Source organism: Ctenopharyngodon idella, chromosome 18 (assembly GCF_019924925.1).
Source record: "Ctenopharyngodon idella isolate HZGC_01 chromosome 18, HZGC01, whole genome shotgun sequence".
In the NCBI taxonomy this organism is placed as follows: Eukaryota; Metazoa; Chordata; class Actinopteri; order Cypriniformes; family Xenocyprididae; genus Ctenopharyngodon; species Ctenopharyngodon idella.
In genome coordinates, this window is record NC_067237.1 from 551,212 (window position 1) to 562,579 (window position 11,368).

Consider the following 11,368-nt stretch of genomic DNA (forward strand, 5'->3'; position numbering starts at 1 on the left):
CATCATGTTGACAAAGTTTGGTATGAATCATATAAACCCTCTAGGAGTAGTAGTTTAAAATCTAGAAAAACAACTGCATCAGATTTGATTTCATGTAGTCTTTGCAGCTCTGTTTGTACACACAATCATATAATAAACGTATATCTTGCAGCTTGACTGACGCACACTTGACTTTTTATAGTGGAAGTGCTGCGGCTGACACAAACTCGCTCTGGCTGACAGCTGAAGAGGTTTTATGTGAAGTTGGTCTCTTGTTGGCATTGTCTGTGTTCTTTTCTGCCCTGATCTCTCTGTCCTGTTCTCTCTCTCTCTCTCTCTGATTGGTCTCCTGTAAGTCCTGACTAAGCTCTTCATGCACTGCAGCTTCTCTTCTCTGATTTAAGCCAGGTCTGTCCTCTTAGCTAATTGACTTAAGCCAGGTCTGTGTTCCCCACTGTGGGCCTGACAGGCCATTCACAGGCCCCATAAACTACATTAGCTGTATAACTGTTGGACTGGTAGAGCTGCTCCAGAAACTGTTCGGGACAGAACACAAGCTGATTTACAGTGTGTAATGAAGAGATGAGAAGTGAAACAGTACAGGAGTAACTCTATAAGCTTTTCAAACAAGATCAGTCTAATATTTATTTTAGCTTTATTTCAATGAACAGAAATATTTTTAATAGTTTTAGTGTATGATAACTGCAGACTGCACACGATAGACTGCAGCAATAGTACGATTCAAATAGATGAATTTCTGCCGTGGTTTACGCTCACACTCACACTGACCCGAGACTAGATCCTCTCACAGACATCCATGCAAACACATCCATGTGTACGTGAGCAAAGCAAACAGACTTTGGCATGGGATCTGATTATGGCCGTGTTTACTTGGTTAGAGAGAATATGGAGAGACAGACCCACTGCCCCACATTGATACGCTGATCAGCATTACTCAATTACACAGTCCCAGTGCACTGCTTTATTCTATTACACCGCTGCAGTCTTCAAATACACATACACGCTGATAACCGTCTTACAGGAGAGCAGACAGACATGACCAGCCCATTAGCGCTCCGCAGCAGATCTGTCAAAACATCAGCGTTATATATCGAGTTTCTCTTTGTCTGAAAATGCTGAATATTTGTGTTGAGGGTTCATGTTCTGTGAGCCACATGAAGATTTCACAGAAAGCAATAAAGGGCTTCAGTCAAGCTACTGAGAGGCAAAATCATGGTTGCTTATAATATATCTGCTAAAAACAAGATGGAGGATGTCATTACTATTTCTTCCTGTAACTTCCGTCCGATCCGACAAATGTTGTTTTCAGCACAGATTCTGCTGGAGCAGCTGAACAGTTCAAGGTAATAAACTGTCCTTTTAGAAATTGCATTTACATATTAATGTCTCTCATGAGTGTCATAAAAACACTTAAATGTTTCTTTTCTTTTTTTATCTAAATGATGCTGCATTTCCTGTCAGCAAACAATAGCTTGGTGTAATTAGTAGAATCACACATTGTAGAAACACGGTCTGGCTTTTGAAATCAAATGGAATGATTTTTATGTCCCAGCGGTTGATTTTTATTTAAATGAACAGACTTCAGTCATATGAAGATCACATTAAAACGGCCTTGGAAACTTTTACCATGCCTTCATCACTCATTTTTACTACTTTTCAAATGTTTTTAAGTATATTTTATTTTTTTAAAAATCATTAAAATTGCATAATTTTCAATCAAGATGCATTTTTGTCAAATTATGCAGTGTTGGCAGTAACACAAGTAATCAGATTACTTTTTCAAGTAACTAGTAAAGTAACACATTACTTTTACATTTACAACAAAATATCTGAGTTACTTTTTCAAATAAGTAACGCAAGTTACTTTGTTTTCCCATTTATTGACTGACGCCTCATGATGGCGTCCACATGATGAGAGAAATCGTGAGTGCAAACTCAGAATATTACGCAAAGCTGCAACAATTAAATAATTAAATTAAATAACACAAATATACTTTATAATCTCAGTTTATTAACCAATGTCTTTGCTGCTGACTTTCGATGATCCAATTCAACCATACTAATAAGCAAAAATAACTTTAGATTAACATCACATTTGTGTTTCTTTTTTTGTTTTTATTGCTGAAGTAAGAGTTTTGAGTTTTCTTCTTCTGCGATCCAGAACGGCAGCACAGCTGAAAGAGTTATTTATTACTGTGCATTTCCTTCAGCGTGAGGCTTATTCATTTCACTTTTGGTGTGGTTGCTAAAAAAATATAACTTTTTTTTTATTAACTTTGTTAACTCTTTCTCCACCATTGACTGAATTTTCCGCCAATTCATGTTTTCACTGTTATACGGTAGGGGGCACTGTTACGGATCTTCTGAAAGAATCTCTGGATCAAAACAAAGGCAAAGAAGAAGCCGAAACAAGCATTAAAAGCATTGCTGATGCACATGTAAAATAACGCAAACTGCATATAAATTAAAACGTTACTGAATGAAATGTAATGAAATGAAATGTAACACAATATTGTAATACATTACTTTCAAAAGTAACTTTCCCCAACACAGATTATACATGAAAATATTTTTCAATTTAGCATTTTTAGGATGTATAGCAGTGGAATTATCTTTAAAGAGTAAGTAATTTTATTCCAAAAATGAATTTCCAATGCCATTTCCACCACAGAATGAGTGACGCATGTATATCCACAGTTAGACAAATTAAACTAGTGAAAAAAGTGTGTTTTATGGCGTTTATTTATTTTAAAAAGGCCATATAGGTTTGTTTTGTTTTTTTTCGATTTTAGAGAGGCTCTTAAATATGTTGCTTCATGCATCCTTCATCTGAATCAACCGTTTCTCAACATTAAGTCGAAAAACATTCAAATTTACATTTATGCATTTGGTAGACACTTTTTTTCCACATTGCATTTATTTGATCAGTTCATGCTTTGCTTGGGAATCAAACCCATGACCTACTGTTTGAGCTTCAGATATACTGAAAAGCAGTGACGTCTCTTCGAAGGGTTACATTCTGCCATGTGAAGCATTAGAGACAAAAACAAAACCTGTTCAGTTCTGCTGTATTCTGTGATATCGTGGTCACTCTCACATTCAGGATCACACACTCTGTCTTCCTTCAGGCAAGACGGATCTCCAGCAGTTGGCAAAAGAAAATTGGATTGCTCTTGTTGTGTTGTAGGGGACGGTTCTTTCCAGAATGACAAACTGCAATGGAAAATACTATGAGTCAGCAAGAGGTGCTTCTAAAAATATGACGAAGTACTGTGCAATTGTGTTTCCTCTCTCACTACACCTCCTGAATTCACAGTGGTCATCACCAATATGTTACAGTGACACTGTGTTCATTATATGGAGCTCTTTTGTCATTTTAAGCAATGCTGCATTTTGACTTTGTGTCAGAGAGACGTTTATGTATGAAATCTCAGCACCGGCCATTAGATTAACACTGATGAACAGACCATCACCTCACGTTGGGAAATATCAGAATTTTTCTTAAAAGTGGCCAAGTTATTAGAAGTTCATTAAACACCAGGCTGTCATCCAAAGACTCTTAAATCACAGCGGATTGTTGAAGTTTCAGAAATGTCTCAAAGGCTTGAAAGCGTTTAGATTTTCTGCTAATGTGCAAGTCTCTGAGCCTTAATTGATCCAGTTTTATTGATTCATTGAGATGTTAGCTGTGATACATGAAGACTTTTGCTCAGATGTCACTCATTTATCATTTACAAATGACTCAGTGAGGCTGAATCGAGCCGCTCGCAGTGCTGATATACTCTCACTAAATGATCTTTATAGCAGAAGTCAAGGAAGTCACAACGTCATAATGATAATTCTAACATATTGTTGAAAAAATAACAACAAAATATCAAAATGCTCCTATTATGCTATTTTAAAGGTTCCTAAGTTTGTTTTGGAGTCTCCTACAACAGGTTTACATTCATTCAAGGTCAAAAACACTTTAATTTTCTCATAATATCCACTGCAGCATCAGCTCTTTTCTCTCAGTGTCTGAAACGCTTCGATCAAGGATTCGGTCTCTCTAAACCCCGCCTTTCTGAGAGCTGCTCTGCTCTGATTGGTCAGCTGACCTCAGTCTGTTGTGATTAGTCAGAAACTAAACACTCATTATCATATCTGAATCTCAGCTCTTGATTCACAGTGATTCGAACAGTAACGATGGCGTCGGTTTTACCGTATCAATCTCATCAAAGTGGATTTGCTTTGGCAGCAGAAAACAGCGTCTTCTCGACACGAACAACACGAACCAAACTCTTCCAGTCTCAGATACAACTACAGTGATTGAGGGCGGGGCAAAGAGACGCTGTTCAGCCAATGAAGACCAGAGGCTGGCATTATGCAAATTAGTTACAAACCTACATAGGTTCAGCAGGAAGTGACACTGAATTACTGACAACTTGTTTCAGTTCAGAATCACTTCTTTCTTTTAGGAGACAAAAACTCCATTTATCTGATCTTTAAAACAGAGCTTTTACATTCACAAACAGCTTTATTACACACTACATGAAAGATAATATCTGAAAAAGCATAATAGGGCCACTTTACCAAATACAAAAACAGTGACCTCAACAAAAACCTAATAAGCGTAGACAAGATTTTCAAGTATGCCTTTATTAGCAAGTATGTCAATGTCATCAGAGTGCCGACTGTGATCCGTTCTTGCACAGGAAGCAGTGAGGAAGTAAGGCTGATGTTTTAATTAACCCCAGTAGCTGGATAGACCATGGTCACATATAAATCACTAATGGCAATCCCAATCTACCTCTCTATTAGAGCGGACACCGTATATTCAGCTGACAAACTACATGTCACTGCTGACATCATAAAGAAGCAGCACAGTTAAAGCAAACGCAATCATTCTGTATGTCAGGCCACGTCTTCTGCGTTTTCATTGAGGTCGGATGAATTGTTTATCTTTTAGTGCCTGATTCACTTTATACTGCACACAAAAATGAGCATGCAAAAGTGTTCAGTGGATTTGCCCCTTAATGTCATAATTTTGTGAGTTTTTGACCTACATGCAGACTATATCGTATAGTTATCCAGTCGTGTGAAATGTCAAGTGTATCAGAAATTACAGTGCCTAGTGTTCATTTGAAGAGGTCATGAAAACATTTACAAAAGGTCAGTGTCATATGGCTTTGAACATTTCACTCAAGAAGCTCATATACAGTATAGTGGCTTACATTTAAAAAACAGCAACAAATCAAAAAACACACAGAACAGATCACTGATTGTACACAGTAAATTCCTGTTCGGTGTTCATATGGGAACCACCAGCAGGGTGTTAAAAGTAACACAGAAGCAGTGTTAGAGTTAATTAGATACTTAAGTGATTGTTCATGATGATTACTGAAGACTCCTGATGATAACGAGCAGAATCACTGAAGGAAAGAGGAACAACAACTGACTTCAGCCACAGCCTTAGATGAAATCAACTGAAAAGACATTAAATCTCTCTTATTATAAACCAGACTGATTTTATTTCTGTCATTCATCTACAGTTCTTTTTGAGAATTAACAGGTTTATATGTTAATCATTTTTATTGAAAATGTTTGGTCACTATTATGGTGATCAGTGTTTCCTTTAGTTGGCCAGTTTGGATTAAAAACCTACTGATTTTGTACTGTTTTGTTCGATAATCCCCTAAAATGCTACACTTAGCAACACAAGACACACAGATCTATATGTTCTTTAACACTTACATCCTTCCTGCAATTGATTTTCAGCAATTACAAACTATCAACTAGGGAAAGCCATTGATTCAGTCCAATGATAAGCAAATCACTCATTTGATCATTTCTTCTGTCCTCCTGCTTTCTGCTCAGTGACGTGAGGTTGAGCTGTGGATGTTAATGGGATGTGTCATCATCACTTTTCCATTATGGTGTGGAAAAGTATTTTCACAGCCGCTGGTCAAAATGGGAAACAAGACACATCAGGCAGATTATAATGATTATTATATTTATTATATTTATATAAACAAGACACATCAGGCAGATTATATAGATTATTATATTTACAAGGACTTCTGAAAATGAGTTCGGCGTCAGCTCTCCAATAAAACACACAAGCCTCGATAGATAAAAAATGAAGTGAATTATATCCAAAAACGCCTTGGTTTGTGTCACTATTTGAACCACAGGAGTCTAAGAGTTGCTAGGAAGGTTACATTGCTTACACACATGTAAAAGAGATGTGAGGTCAATGTATTAGTGAAAATGTGATTGCATTTCAAATGAGCATGCTGTAGAATATTATAAAGAAGGTCACCCTTCATACTGCACTTCACTGGTTGAGCTCTGAAGAACCAATTTCATCTGTCTAGCACTAGGTTTGGGCTCTTAAATGTCACCTAAATGCACAACATGTCAAAGCCGACCACTAGAATATATGAATTAATGTAGCTACTCTGTGAGCGTACATAAATAATGTGTGTCTGGTTTTCATTTCACCATCGCAGCTGGCTCTGTTGTGCTGAAGAGTGAAGAATTTGTTCTTTTGTTTTGTTTTAGCACAGATTTAAAGATACACTCAAATTGTGCCTCATCAAAGTTTCAAAAGCTATACAAGCTGCATATATATTGTATTGTCTTATGAAATCCTGCAGCTGTATATTTCTCATGCAACATCCGCTTCAGGACATTTATCCCGACACCCGGATGCACTCACATATGATGACAACTTACATTTTTCTGTCCTCCCACTCCGATCGTTCATTTAATAACTATCTGAGAAAGAGTCGGCATTATGTTTGCTCCCCTCCTCCATCCTATATATCCGCCACAAATTACACCCGAGCAATGAGATGAAGCTGTGGCCTTTACGCCGATCTCTCGTCCTCACATCTGTCATGCAGCGGAGGGTCATAAAAGACGTTTGGTCAACATGGAAGTGAATTGATTCTATTATTTTATTATGTAGGGCACAGACCCACTACTGCTTTTCTTTTTATTATGCAAAACGAGTGTCACTCACTGAAAGCTTTTTTAATACTGGACATGGAAAATAACTGGACTCACATATCATTAATTTCTACTTAAAGGGATAGTTCATTTAAAACTGTCTGTCATCATTTATTGCATTCTTGCACAGAACACAAACAGGTGTTTAACAGAATGTTCAAGTTGCTTTTTCCATTAAAGGGGTGCTTGATTATGATTTGACTTTTGTAACTTTAGTTAGTGTGTAATGTTGCTGTTTGAGCATAAACAACATCTGCAAAGTTACGACACTCAAAGTTCAATGCAAAGAGAGATATTTTCTTTTACAGAAATCTCTGTTTAAGGACTACAACAAACGGCTGGTAGGAACTACAACAAGCTTCTTCTAACCCTAAAATTTACATAAACCCCACCCCCGAGAACACACAACAAAGGGGCGGGGTCATGTTGGGCTGCTTTAGAGAAGAGGAAGAGTTGTTGTAGTAGAGTGTTGTTGTCATTCCGTCATTTTACACCGGACTGCTTCACAAACGAGGGTCAATTCAACGAAAAAAGATTAACATGACGGCACATGCTAGTGGATGAGTTGAATCAACTCCACAGCAACTACATAAATTTATCCACTAACCATTCAGAAACGTCCAGTTTCATTCTAAAAGTTGTAACTTCTTCCTGAGTCTCTCCATCAGTGTCGACTCCGGTTTGAACAATGTAAGGCTGAACACTTTCGTCATTTTGTCTGTGTGAGATTCTCCAGCTTTGTTGTTGTTGAGCGAACGAAGCACGAGCTGTTAAAGCTCCGCCCTCTTCTGGAAAGGGGGCGGGAGCAGCAGCTCATTTGCATTTAAAGGGACACACACAAAAACGGCGTGTTTTTGCTCACACCCAAATAGGGGCAAATTTGACAAGCTATAATAAATGATCTGTGGGGTATTTTGAGCTGAAACTTCACAGACACATTCTGGGGACACCAGAGACTTATATTACATCTTGTGAAAGGGGCATTATAGGTCCACTTTAAATTAAAGCAAACAAAGATGGCTGGAAGGAGTAGATGAGAAAAATAATGACAGAACAGGTAATCTGTCCTTTAAAGTGGTTTAACACACTTAAATGTTTGGTTTTCTCTGCTATATTCTAAATTATTGTTTCACATTCTGTTTATTTGTCACCAATATAATGTTATCTAGCTGGCTAACATGATGTTTTGTTGTAACTGTGACTTACTAGTTACTAAAAAGCTAAAAACATTTTTTTAAAAAGTGTAAAAAATGGGATCAGTAAGATTTTTCTTTTATTCAACAAGAACACAAAATTGATCAAAAGTGACATTAAAGACATTTATAATGTTACAAAAGAGTCTATTTCAAATAAACACTGTTCTTTTGAACTTTCTATTCATCAAAGAATCCTGAAAAATAAAGTGTATCACAAATGTATCAACTGTTTCTGAAGGATCATGTGACACTGAGGACTGGAGTAATGATGCTGAAAATTCAGCTTTGATCACAGAAATAAATTACACTTTACTATATATTCACATAGAAAACAGCTGATTTACATTGGAGTAATATTTCACAGTTTTTACAGAATTTTTGATCAAGTAAATGCAGCCTTGGTGAGCAGAAGAGACTTCTGTCAAAAACAAATCCATTAAAAAATAAAAACCTCCCAGATCACCCACTGCATCCCTGTTCTCCATCCCCACATCAGCCTCGTTGCAGCATTGATCAGTGTGTTGTGTGGATCAGGTCACTAATGCATCCTCTCAGCGTGTCACCATTAATTTAATGTGCAGGTGTTGGAAAAGCCCGAATCTGGGAGTCGTAGCATGAGTCAGGGGAATGTACCGATCAGTTTAGGAAATTGCCATTTCAATCAACCCAAACGCAGCAGAAGGAGCGGAGCTTTGATGAAATGCAGGAGCGTTTGCGGGAGCGTGCCAAGTGTAAATTATTCATGCGGACCCTCAGCGTTTCCTTCCCTCTGATAACAGCAATAGAGCCTGACAAGATAGCAGCAGTGATTTACTGGCTTTGATTTCAGCCACTACAGACCATAAAGCACTCCAGACACGTGGGGTGATGCCCTACACTCACACGTGTCGTTTAACAGTCGGTGTAAGTGGCTGTGGTGGCAGAATGGAAACACAGCTGATGAATGAACTTCTCTAATGCTCTGCAGACTTCACATAACGCAGACCGGACGGGGCAAGTTGTCACAAGAACAAAGAAGCTGTTGGTTTCAAGACTGTCCAAAACTGTTTGAGATATAATAGCCTAATCAGATGTATAAATGTGTATTTAATGCATTGTGACAACTTACCCCAAATATAAATATTTGCTTTAGTAAAAAGTGTGACAAAAAAAAAAGTTTTGCACACTGGCTTTGACGTTCCTCTTTGAATCAGATGAGTGAATCTCAGTGTGTTCAGGAGCAGTGTGGGAGGTTCAGTCATGACAGATGGAGTTCAGTGTGTGTGAATGATGCTCTACTCTCTTTCACAGACACAGACCAACACTGCCTCATTCAATAAGACACAATCCAATAAAGAAAAGTGACACGGACAGTGATGGAGATGCTGCTGATGATGTTGTATCACAGCTGTGCGTTCATTCAGCAGAACGATTGTGTAGTATTGCTTTTAAACAACCATTTACAGGATGTGAAGATTGGAACGAAACGAAAACCAATTAAACTAGTTCCATTTTCCAAACGAAGACTGGAGAAACAAGGGCTGCCTCATTACTGAACGAATCAGTTGGAGCGAATGATTCAGTGATTCACTCACAACGATGGTCACTTGTCGCCATCTACTGGCTCAATGATGTAAAGTACAGAAAGAGCAGAAAAAAAGTGTTTGTTTATCTTTGTATTCATTTAAATAAATAAAAATAAATATTTGTGCCGGTTAAGCTTACTTTCATATATAGCCCTCATCTGGAGTCACATTTTAAATATCTATAAATATATGAATAAATATATGTACTTAAAGGTGCAGTGTGTAAAATTTGGAAGGATCTATTGACAGAAATGCAATAATAATATACATAACTATGTTTTCAGTGGTGTATAAAGACATTATGTTTTTATCTCATACACCGCGGGTCCTCCCTCCATGTCAAGTCACCATTATGTGCCGGCACGTTTCTACAGCAGCCCTAAACGGACAAACACTCTATAGAGCACGTTTAGTCACTATGTTGTAAATCGTTCGTGTTTTTAGAGGCAGCTTGCATCGTCACTACGTTGAATATGCACGTCTGTAGTCGTCTGGTTTATTAGAAGCAGAAACCGTTCTTTGTTAGAAGTATGAAGAAACCTCATTGCTTCACACGATCATGTGTCGGCCAGACGGCCACCGTAGCTTCTCTGAAAGGGAGGGGTGCGAGGGGTGTGCGCCGTTAGTTGCAGTTCACAACCTCACCACTAGATGCCCCTAAAATTTACACACTGCACCTTTATTTAAACACTGATGCCAAATATTATTGACAAAAATTAGGAATATTATATAATTATCATAAACGGAAATTATTATGATTACAAAACCTTACTGTGTTCATGGTAAATGAACATGGAACAAAATTTTTAATTAATATGTTTTTTTTTTTTTCTCAACAATTATTTCCATGGGTTTTACATTTTTCTTTGTTTTAATCTATTAATTTCATACTCTTAATTCCTGTTTGGATGCCAAATATAGTGACAAAATCCTGCATATTACACAATTATCATAACCAGAAATTATTGAACATGGAACAAAATTCTCTACACTCTACAAAATGCTTTTAAAAACAACCCAAGTTGGGTTGAAAATGGACAAACCCAGTGATTGGGTTAAATGTTTGATCAACCTGCTGGGTAGTTTTATTAAACTCAACTATTGTTTAAAAATGACTATATGACTGGATTAAAATGAACCCAAAATATGTTGGAAATTAAAAATCAGACACATAATTAATTACTAGAGGAAACAATAATAATCAAAAGGTGAACATTTATTCATAAGCAATTTAATAAATGTTTATTATTTAATTATTATTCATTAAACTTTTTAATAAATGTTCATTTCCAACATATTTTGGGTTCATTTTAAGCAAGCGATACAGTAATTTTTAAACAATAGTTGGGTTAAATAAAACTACCCAGCAGGTTGAGACAAACATTTAACCCAACCACTGGGTTAAAACAACCCAGTCACTGGGTTTGTCCATTTTTAACCCAACTTGGGTTGTTTTTAACCAAACATTTTTGAGAGTGTATATCCTGCAAACTCTTTTTTTTTTTTTGTAACCCAAAACTAATCTACTCTTCATGTCTTCATCTGGTCTGCAGTCGAACCACCAGAGCTTTCCATTAACTTATTTATTGTATAGGCTATATATGTCATTTATTA